The sequence below is a fragment of the Diadema antillarum genome, unplaced genomic scaffold, assembly GCF_040938485.1.
Source record: "Diadema antillarum isolate AM-2024a unplaced genomic scaffold, OU_Dant_1.0 seq00000100_RagTag, whole genome shotgun sequence".
NCBI classification, from domain to species: Eukaryota; Metazoa; Echinodermata; class Echinoidea; order Diadematoida; family Diadematidae; genus Diadema; species Diadema antillarum.
The window spans coordinates 533422-545794 of record NW_027271188.1 but is presented as its reverse complement, the minus strand read 5'-3'; the positions used below and the strand labels follow the sequence as shown (position 1 = coordinate 545794).

The 12373-nt window shown below is 40.3% G+C and overlaps 1 pseudogene; it reads right to left on the bottom strand.

The window, feature by feature from the left end:
* Positions 1-12373, bottom strand: part of LOC139726802 (neuronal acetylcholine receptor subunit alpha-10-like) — an 87250-nt pseudogene that overhangs the window by 21660 nt on the left and 53217 nt on the right.

The window sequence follows — 12373 nt, the reverse complement described above, 5'->3', positions numbered from 1 at the left end:
AGAGCCTTGGAGATAAAGAGTATCAAGTGAATAGTCGTGCAATGTTCGTAATGCCTTAGATGTATGTTAGTTCTCTTTCTCCTTTGACGTACTCTCCGTGCACAATCAAAATGCATTAGATATATGTCAATTATCCATCTTACGGAATTAGTGGTGCAGTATTGGTTGTTCACACCCGAGCCTTGGAGATAAAGAGTATCAAGTGAATAGTCGTGCCTGAAGTCGCAAGAGGAGACTTATCAAGCTGGTCCATTTGCCTCTTGAGTTAAATGTTGCAGCAATATTCATACTATGGCTCCTGATCAAAGAGACAACGTAGTTTTCAGAATTCCACTTTTTCAGTGCAAGAACGAAAGCACCGATCGGGAAGCATCGATTTTCCCCCCGTGCACTTTAAAAACTTTGGTCGAATTCCATCAAATTCCCAAAATTACTCTGTGCCAGTACATTTTAGGAGACCTCCGGATGATTTTCAGACTTTTAAATTTGAACAACTATAAATTAGTTCTACTGAGTACAGAGTTTCAGAGTTCATAGTGATTGGGCGAGGAATAAGAATGTTTTCAAAATTTAAAACAAACTACAATGAACAAGGATGATGACATGGCAGCCTCACCATAAGAATGCATGAGTTGGGGCTCAAGGAAGCAGAACAAAAGAAGAAGGCATGCATAGATTTCACATAGGGTGAGCATGATGAAAAAAGCGGTATTGTAAATGGAATTACACTGCTAGATTTCTGAAATATGTGAGGCTCCTATGTCATCCACACTGTTTAGTGTAATTTGTTTAAGGTTTTTCAGAGTATTGGTTTCTTTGCTCGAGAACCACAATAAATTCCACATATCTATATGTGGAGCTGTCGATTTATGTACTACATGATGTGAAAATATGAAAATCGTCCGGAATGCCCCTTTAAATATCCTTACCTGTGTTACGTCGGCGCTCCACGGGCCAAAAGTCAGATCGCACAGCTGTATATCGAAGGGAAAGTAGCGCACATCCACCTTACACGTGCTGGTCATAATGGCGGGAAGTGCCAGTCACTTGTTCCATTGTACAACGTCAACACGTACGTCTCCTGGTAACTGATGAACTCCTTGCTGCAGCTGTGTAACAAGCAGACAGACAGACAGACAGATACAAAAACAAAATGAAAAACAATACAAAACAGCTGTATGCTGATCTTCTAATGTCTGACAAACCCCCCTCTTCTCATGTCGAAAAACGGCTTGTGAAACGCCAATGATACTAGTTCAGGTTCACTTACTTTTCATCCCCCCCCCCCATTTATACATATCAAATGCAACAAATGACATATTTTCTCATGTTTGAAGATAACTACATGATGAAAAGGGGAAAATTACCAGTTAGAATATGCGAAAGTGGCAAGTCATATAATCAAATCAAATCAATTCAATTCAAATTCAAATTCAAATTCAAATTCAAATTCGAATTCACATTCACATTCACATTCATCATTGGAGGCGATGCGCTCTTAAACATTACATAGTTCCAGTGCTGCTTATTCAAACATCTATGCCAATTTCAAATTTCAAATGTTGTTAACTCTACAATAGACGACAAAGATAATTCTATTGCTTTGACTAATGCTGCTTTAATCTTCAAAACGACATTTCATCATTTTCATTCTCTATTCTTCAGTATACGTCCATCGGTCCATGGCTCTTGTGCTCAAAGATGAAATGGCTTATCAACAGGGAGCGCCATAACAGAATCGTTCGTTCACCTCATAAAGCGTGCTAAAATGCCTTTGTTGACATCTTGGGGAAAATACAAAACACTTCGCAAGCACTTGTATATCTAGAACGGCAAAAATAGGCTGCTCGTTTAGCGCAGACGTGTAGAAATACCTCTTGTCAATCATCTTTCAGGCAAATCATTCCTGCCCTTCCTTTACCCACTTCAAGTGAAATCGAGGTTAACGCGCCACTCGTTTGCCCGTCCGAACGGGGGCGCTGTCCCAGAGTGTTGTGTCATATTTGGATAAAATACAGCGCATGCTGGTGACAAATACCACTCAAGTTTTGAATCCAAACAGAAGAGCATTAAGCTTCCTGAAATGGAGTTTGGCATGTCGAAAAATGTGTGCTTGTTTGACATTTTGTCAAGTTTAAAGCGAAATATTTTGAGGGTTCCTTATACGTTACTAAATTTTCGTAATGTAAGGAGTGAGCAAGGCAATGGTGTACTCGAAATAAAATCTACAGTGATGATTAATAAAATGCTATCAAGAGTTTATTGGGAGTTTTATTCAAATCGACAGCAGCTTGCAGACTTGTCAATATTCGAGAATGTGAATTGAAGCCAGCTTCTCTGCAAGTTATAATACAATCTGTAATTAGTGGAAAGGCTTTATAGAGCGAGAGGGACCATCTAGAGTGGATGTGATGGACATGAGTAGTTGGGGTGCTCAGTTTAGCTAATACATGAAGTGGAATTTGACTGCAAATTGAAAAAATGATAATACGTACTACAAAACCCGATGAAAGTTTAAAACATATTTTTAATGTGTTGTCAAGTACGGAGATGTGATACAAAAATAACACGAAATCAAACCAAACCAAACAATCATTCAACCCAAATTGCCTTCTTCATTCTAGTCCACACTCAGGCGAAAGCCAGCAATATCAGTGAAGGATGTGACTTATGATACAAAAGAAAAATAGAGGGATAAGCTTATTTCCTCCGGTGGGGCTGACCTATGCCAATTGATTCATCCGAATTTGTCGGTCTTTTTTCCTAACTCGTTAACATCAGTCCATACAGCGGTATAACGTCATTGACTTATTCTCCTTATAACATCTTCATTGAGTATTAGAGAACACATTTGGAATTTAAGCTGTATATTATAGTTTACAACTTTCTTAAAGGACATTATTGATGTATGGGACACATCTTATCTCAAGTTTTTGTCTTTCACCTTTCTTCGTTTTTTTTTTGTGTGTGAATGTGACTGAGTTAGAGACGGACTTGCAAGGAGGTTGAATTCAGACATTAGAAAGATACATTCGCGTCTTGACTTGCAAATTTCATCCTCGATCCAAACATTAATCAATTTCACTTTGGAGGAAATGCGACTCGCAGGGCCCAATTTAACTAGTATTAAATTTCGGCCGTAGGTGTAACAAATACACACCTTGCAAGAAAAGGAGAGATTTTGCCACCGATACGCGGAAAGAAACGGCCCGCTGCACTCTTCGATAAAAGCATTACTTTCGATCAATCAACAAGTTCTGGGGAAGTGTATGTTGACATGGAACAAGGGGCTGGCCGTTAAGACAGCCCAGTAGAAATACGGTTTCTCTAGCGTTTCCTACACTGAAAATACAGATGTCATGAAGATAGAAGCTGTATATTTTCGGAGTCAAGCTATATGCGACAATTTTGTCAAAAGGGAAAAATCACCTTGCAACTGACCTTGGATAGCTAATAGTAAGTTAGGAATATGGAGATGATGGTGCCAAGGTAATACCAGTGCCCATAAAGATTAAGCGTAATGTGGAACAGAATGGTATTTTTTTTTTCTTATTGCGTTACAAGAAGAAAGGAAACGGGGACGAGGTGAGGGGACAATACCAGGAGGTGGAGAGGAAGAGAAGAAGAGAAAGAGAGAGAGAAAAAAGGCAAAATGGTGGTATTGCGTCTGAGTTTCTCCGTGTGTTCTTTAGCCAAATAGAAATGCAGAGACTTGGAGTCTCCAAAAACTCAAATAGCCGCGCAGATTGCATTTCTCTGGCCCGTGAAGACTGCATTTCTAAATCTAGAAAGCATGCAGCCAGGGCGTAATTTTCGAAGTGTGCTACAGGAAATCCGAATTTCCTTCACTTCACCTCCCTGATTACAGCACTCTGGCTGCTGCGATGAGATTCTCTGGCCCGATTCCTTCTCTTTTCGTCGGTGACACTGTCAGGGTGACTGTCGGGGAGAGTTTCACACTCGAGGCACATTAAAATTGACTCTTACCATGGTCCAGTAGACAACAAACATCTTTTTTTTTTTTTTTTTGGAGATCCTGATATCGTCCCCATACTACCAGCCACGTAATGAGGAAATCATACACATGTTGTGTTCAACAGGCCGGAAGTACACCGGGCACACGTTGCCATCGAATTAATTGTTTCGACGACAGAGACAGAAATTAAAAGAAGATATCGGGAACTTTCTATTCTCTCCTATCTAACTTGAACATAAAGCAGAAAGAAAGCCTGGATAAAATCGTGCAAGTGGCCGAAATGCTAACATTTGATTGAAAAGATTGTTACTGTTTCAAACATTACTAAAGTTCATAATACCATTAAATTCTTACGTTTCATCTCCAGCGCCATCCACTTTTTGTCCTCTTCTCATTTGCTGTACCCTTTTTTTTCCTTCCCTGCCCTTAACATCAAAACGGAAAATTCTTACATTACTACCCACACTACTACAAACACTGCCGATTTCACTAATTTTATCATTCTTATCACTTCATCTCTTCGCTTACTTGTCTACTTGAATTGCTACAACGCCCATGACCGCTCGATAACCAAATATTGTCTTGTTTGATTTCCGTAGTCTACTTCGAGTGGCCAAACATAATTCTTAGCGATGGAAGGATCGTCGGCAAAAAAATGATTAGTGGCCGAATGATTTATGATGAAATTATGTTGATTTCTTGCAGGGGAGAAATATCAAATTTAGTTGCAAAGGGACTTTTCAGACCTTCAGACTATAGAGGTCATAATAAAGTATGCAATGAAAAGCTTTTCACCTAGGTACGACAAAAATTAAAGTTCTTTTTTTCTTTTATTTCAGTTCGCTGTTTCCGTGGGAGAGGAAAAAAGTACAAGTAATACGTTATTGTCATGGTATTAGGTAACAGAACCATTCACGACTTCTAATTCGTGGGATTTTATTATTCTTTTTTTTGTTCAACAGCCTTTCTTCACAAAACAGAGCTTGTTCCTATTCCCAATCTATGGATTGTTTTACTCTACTCTGGGCGTGTTGCAACATGCGCTGCAGCAAAAGAAGTTCTCCCAATGGTAGCTTTGACTCAGTCGTAAGCAGAGAGTATACTGCTTGGTCATATCGGCGTGTATTCCGTACCCGCTCTTCTCGATATCTTCAGGAAGCGTTGTCAATCGAAACGAAATATGTTTTAATCTTGCTCACAAGGCCCTGTCAGTGTGCCGCTGGGTTCCTCTCGCCGTGGTGATAATGTCAAGGGTTACTCAAGCAGGGCATAATCATATTGGTTCGGCAGAAAAATACCATTTCCCTCTGACGGAGCCGAGACTATATACTTGATGGTCGTCATGAAAGCCGCGAAGACCAACGGATGAAAGGTAGCCGGTATGAATTGGGTGTTTTTTTTTCTCAGGCTCCCCCCAAAACAGTCGTAGCATCTCTCTGCATCAGATGGTTTTCTTACAAGCAGTGGTTGATGGCATCTCGCGAGTCGACTCACAAACAACCCTCCATGACGTCAGCATTGCCCCAGACTACTTCCTTCGACAACTCACTGAAGCTTACGCCTACATGTAATAACTTATTTAATTTGATAGTAAGCTTTGCCCCTTCAGAAAAGAAAAAGAAAAGAAAAAAACCCGAATAGAACGTCAACACCAAACTTACGAAGACACCTGGACAGTGTGCACTTCATTATGCTCAGCTAGTCTTGTAAGTTTCAAAGTAGTCAAACCAAGGCTGTCGCAAAGTGCAGTCTAACAGCATGCCATAATAGTTGCCTTCATGAGATAAGATGAAAAATCGGCGATCGATCAAATTGAGAGAAATTCTACCAGAATAAGACTTGAAGTGAGGAAGTGATGGATTTTTTTTTCTTCAAATTTCACGTTTTCATCGAATAATGATATTGGACACGTGTCTGGTGATTTTATATGTGTTTATGACCTGATATAATGATGTCATAGATATGCACGCACGTACATTTAAAATGATAGTTTTCGTCGATACCTCAGCAACTGCAACGTCAACATTGTTAAGTTATTTGCACGCCAACAATAATGGGGCTAGGAATACAGATCTTTATTTTTTATATAATTTCAACGAAGGTTGTGTTATAATGCTGTGTCTATAATAGGTCAAAGGGAGACCTGTGGGACGTTGACAGTAATTTACATCTAAATAATGCTTATTTGCCAACAATTTTCATAATCATTTCATACTATAATGGTCCAATTTCAAATATCTTCCATCGTTCAATTCCCTCTGTTCGATATCACTGTCTTATATCGTGAAAACAACGTGATCATGGAGTGAAAATGCACTTTAACTTCCATCATTCAGTTGATTAAGGTTAAAACCCATATTTCTCGCCCACTGATTTCATTATGTTTTGTGTCGTCTAAAAGGAGCTCAAATTATACGTTGTTTAGACTGCGGAAATATATCCTTTTTGTCTGGTATCTACAGTTGAAAAAAAAAGTCAAGCAAATTGAATATGAACCGAAAGCCCTTCATTGCGTCGGTAAAGCGAGCTATCCACTTGTCTCTGTACTAATGTTCATTAATATGGTAATCCAATAACCACTGACAAATGCCCCGAACACGATGACACTGCCACTAATTCCATCAGCAGTGTATCTGCGAGGAAAGGGATGGGGAGGGGGGGAGGGGGAGGGAGCGGACTCAAACACGGCCTGGTCATATCGCTGTTCACGTGATTTGCCGTAAGGGGGAGTTTACCTTTCGTAAAGTGCGACGTCGGGTAACCAGATATCCGATGGCTTAAGGCTTAGCACCTCGATACCCCCGTAGTCATCCGGATTCCACTGCAAGAACTCGTCAGTCCAGCTCTGTAAGTAGAGAATAAAGAAAAACTTCGATTGTCATCAAGACGTAAATGAGAGACATACATTCACGTAACAACTCTGAATATAACAAAAAAAAAAAAAACCCAACAACTTGGATATAAAGGAACAGCGACGTTCGGTCCTCAGAGCTTTCGTTTTCCTTCGGCGCCGCAATCCCGAATCCCTCCCCCCCGACCCCCCACACACACACAACACATACACACACATACACACACACACACACACACACACACACACACACACACACACACACACACACACACACACACACAACAAAACAGAACAAAAAACACAAAACAAAATGATTCCCCCCCCCCAAAAAAAAAAAAAAAAAAAAATCCGAGACTTGAAAAATCTAACCCCTGCAGGAATCGCACTCACACTTCTTCGACTAAGAGCTATATAAGTTGGTCACCTATAACATCTACTCCTCTACCACTCCGTCCTACTCCGAAATAAATTATTTTGCTAGTGTCCATCGGATTTCATTGCTCTTCTTTCAAATTGCCGGAGAATCATAACTATGCCGAAATTATCAACATCATACTCCAAGCTCCAATTGTAAATGACCTATTGATCTACCTATTACCGTCTTCATATGGCACTAATAGTCATTAAAGCAACGGAAAACTGCCGGCTGGCTTTAGAGGGCAATGGAATAGTAGGTAAATTCATTAGCATGTTTGAAGCTTATAGCTGCAGGTTGCTAAATCATGTCTTGATTTCACGGTGCACCTTGGTCCATGAATATGCGGAGACATCAAACAAGAAGAAGCATATCAAATTATGACACCATTTTTTTACTTTTAATAATAACAATAGTGATAATAACAATAGTAATAGGACGACCTTAAGCTCTTTTGCAAAGACGAGAAGCAGTGCGACAAGCTATCGTAAGTAGTTCAAACGATTCGTCTGGTCAACCAAGACATCGGAATGGACTTCGGCATCAACAAGTGCGCTACCCTGGTTATGAAGAGAGGGAGACAAGTGAAGAGTGCAGAAATATCACCTCCTGATGGAAGAATATTGCAGAGTTTGGAGGAAGGAGAGAATTACAAATACCTCGGTGTGTTGGAATCTGATGATGTCTCGAACAATGCTATCAAAGTGTCTGTGACGAAGGAGTACTTTTCACGAGTAAAAAGTGTACTAAAATCACACTTAAATGGTGGACACGTGATCGCAGCTCTAAACACCTGGGCGGTAGCAGTTTTGAGATACACAGGAGGAGTGGTGGAATGGACGAAGGCGGAACTGGCTGCTATGGATCGGAAGACAAGAAAGATGCTCTCGATCTACAAACCCACCAGATGAGTGCTGATGTCGACAGGTTGTACCTGCCAAGGAAAGAAGGAGGCCGAGGACTCGTGAGTGCATCAGATTGCGTGGAAATGGAGCAAATCAGCCTCAACAATTACATAAACAGCACTGAGGAAAAACTCCTTCGAGCCGTTCTGGTTGAAAGTGGAAATAATCTAAACGCCATTAATCAACTTACTTTCAAAAGCAAGAAACGAACAGAAAGATCCGCAAAGTGGAGAGAAAAGCAGCTACACGGGCAGTTCTGCAGAGAGACGGAGAACATCAGCAGTAATGACACATGGTTATGGGTGAAGAAAGGAGAACTGAAGAAGGAGACATAAGGACTGATCATCGCTGCCCAAGAGCAAGCACTGTCAACAAATGCTCTAAAAGCCAAGGTACAGAAGAGATATGTGGATGTCGCATACAGGACATGCCGAGAAAGAGACGAGACAGTGCAACATATTGTATGTGGCTGTGGTAAACTGCATGGCCCAGAAAGAGTACAAAAGACGACATGACAAACTGGCGCAAGTCGTTCACTGGGAGCTTCGCAGAGAACATAAAATACCATGTGAGAGGAAACGGTATATGCACGAACCACAGAAAGTTTCTGAAAATGACCAAGTTAAAATCCTGTGGGATTTCGATGTTCAAACTGACAATGTCATCCACCATAGGCCTCCGGATATCATCGTCGTAGAAAGGGCTCGACAGATGTGCATGATCGTCGATGTCGCGGTACCGAGAGACAGCAGAGTAGCCGACAAGGAAAAGGAAAAGATAGAAAAGTACCAGGACCTTGCCAGAGAACTTCACCGCCTGTGGAATACGAAAACGAAGGTGATCCCTATTGTCGTCGGAGCACTCGGAACAACGCCAAAGCAGCTGCGACGGCACTTGGACGATGTGGGTGTGCCTGATCGAGTGCAAACGCTCCAAAAAGCAGCATTGCTGGGGACAGCGCGAATCCTAAGGAAAGTACTAGAAGTCTAAGGTTCGAGGATGGAACTTGACGTGATATTGATCTCCAAGAGATATCTTGTGACGATTGAGACAATAACAATTATGATAATAATAATGATAATGATCATCATTATCATTTGTTATTATTATCATTACTATTATTGCTATTATTATTATTATCATTATCATTATTATCATCATCATCATCATCATTTTCATTGTCGTTCTTGTTATCATTATTTGCTGCTTAAGTGGTGCACACGGTTTTTCACACAATACATACAGAACTATGGGAAAATTTATGATGGTTGCTCTACTCTTGTCAGCATACATGGACCCAGGTGTGATCACGAAAAAAAAAAGAAGAAAAAAAAACTCCTTTCTTCATCACTTTTACGTGTTCCTTTACACAATTTCTCAACGATCATTTTGTTCTTCAATTTTCTTTTGGCTGAAATGACAGACATGCTATCCCTCCGCATTCCCACATATTTTTATAAGAGGAAAAAGATAATAATTTGAACTAAACGGATTAACACACAAACACACACACAAACACACACACACACACACACACACACACACACACACATACACACACATGCGTGCACAAACACAATTTTTTTCATTTTGTTCATTAACGCATGTTTATACACGGTCACCCAGTATGTCCGGGGCCGAACGCTTCAAATGATTTGCTTTCAATTAATTAATACAGAGGAGAGCAATTGCTGCACCATGCCTACCCTTTCACCAGATCACTGTACCAACCAAACCGACGCCTCATAAATCACCCTAGGCGACAAGCAATAGATGGCAAGTACTATTAACAAGGATATCGTGTCATTATAACAGATTATGACTTCTCCAGTGCCGTAACAACATACATACATAAACACAAGCGCACACATGCATATTGCACACAGAAAGACAGACACGTACACTAGCACACATACTTACATTATATTGCGAGTTAGCATTGCTACAATACAGCAGCAATTTGATCCATTTCTTTTTTTAGGAAACCAGTTACAGGGAAACTATTGATTTCTAGTCGAGCCTTGCATATTTGACCAACTTTTGATAACATGATTTTCCGTCATCTATCTGTTTTTAGCGTTCTATAGGCCTACATAAAAGTGTGAGGCCTCAGAGAAGCACTTAGTGACATTTTGATCTTAGCATACCGTGCAGAGCTCGAGAAATGCTTGCGAGTAGAGTGTAAATATCATGTGAGATGGATAACAGTTAGCAACATACGTGACTCCACGTATCACGAAAACCCCCTCTGGAGAGAACACGAGCAGTCACTATTATAATATATAGGTTGCCGTTCTCAACAGATTAAACTTACGGCAAAATTATATCGTACACAATCAATCGTTCTCGAAAACCGAAAGAGCAGAGTATCTTTCCAGGTTATTCAATTCCCCTTTCGGATGCGTAAAGACCGAAGTGTTTTTGATTGTTGTTTCTTTTCATTCGCTTTTGTTTTAACTTTCGATACAAACTTTAACGTTGGTATCTTTTTATACAAACATGCATCTAGTGGAATTCCATTAAATCGAAAGGGGAGTTGTCCACAATTTCGGGTTTTTCTATTCCTCCCTGAGTCTGAATATGCATTTGTCGCCATGTCTTTCTACTCGTCTGTGTTTAACATCTCTTTTTCTCTTTTTCTACTGTATGTGAACAATGATGTGGGAAGGACGGACCAAGGCATTACCGTAGCCCAAGGACGTCTCTCTCATTTTGTTTCATTTAGAGCCTCGGCGCGAATAAAGACTCCTATAATAATCTCATCATTTCGGCTGCTTGATAACTGCCAAGGAAGATTTAAAATCGTTGATTAATCATGTGGATGTTCTTCTGAAGACGGTAGAAGGTAGCTCTGTGGAACATGCACAATCGTCATGACAGGGAGATAGTCGAGAATACTGTATAATTCATATGTCGGAGTCACTGGGGGAAAGTAAGAAAACGAAAATTCTCCCCGAGTGTCTCTTCGTAGTTTATTCTCGCGGTTAACTGGAACGCAATATATTCGCGGCATGCTGTGAGACATTTCGCGTTATTCATTTTCATTTCACCGTTTGGATGGGAAGTGTCATTCAGGTATCAAGCACAAACACGATTTTGAGAATGACGAACAGGAACAATGGCTAGAATATGGCGGGAAAAGGGAAACCAATACCCACCCTCTGAAGTCCAGGGGTTTGATATGAAACCAGGACATAATTCCGTTGAAAAAAAAAAAAAACAACAGAACCCCTCCATAACAATAACCAAAAAAATCCTGGAAATTTCAAAATTTTGAGCACATATTATATGGCTATTGTGAGGCCGATGACATCATCAATTCTCTTTGCGTGGTCATATTGATAGTACAAGAACTGTTTCGTAGAAATTGGCGAAACTTCACAATTTGATTTTGATAAAATTGTCTTCGCTGTCATGAAATTTTACTCTTTTTCACTCAGGCTAACTTCTTCCCCGGTCTGCAATCATCATTTAAAGGCAAAACAAAAGTTGAAGGCAAATTCACTGAACACCTAGATTTCACAATAAATGAGCTGAAACTTCATGCAAAAACAGCTGATACGACGAACACTCATCGGTTGTAAAAATAAGTTGATGTTAGGAGCAAAATCGGTTACCTTAGTACAATATCCCGTGCGCTGCTTTTGACTTTAAAGAGAAAACCAACAGCACGCATCAGGGACGTCGATCCGTTTCAGGATGGGGGGGGGGGGGGTGAGGGGAGGGCAAAAAGCATATGTGCAAGGGAGAGAAGACACCGACGGGGATTGGGGGAGGGTGTGGTAGAGGCTATGCCCCCCTCTAACACAAGGGAGCTTTTGCATTTACAGAATTCAACGATAAGGTGCACACTTTTGATGAAATATTTGGAAAATTGCTGAATTCAAATGTTCGTGATAATTGTGAATGCCTAAATCATGGCATCTATATACCACTTTTTGCTCCTTCACCGAGTACCAAGTTGATAGAGGTAGAACTGATATTGGAACTGAAATTTAATGGTCTGTTGCACATCTCATGTGGGATTTTTGGACATTTTCAAACCCCAAAGTATACTAAATCTATGGACTGAGGGGGAGAGGGTGTCGTAAGGGCTTTTCCCCTCCGACACAAGGACCTTTTGCATTTTTTATAGAATTAGAATCAAAAGATCTGGTGCACATTTTTTTAACAAATGTTTTTTTACACTTTTCAATAAAAACAAAATCAAAGGGAAATAGATA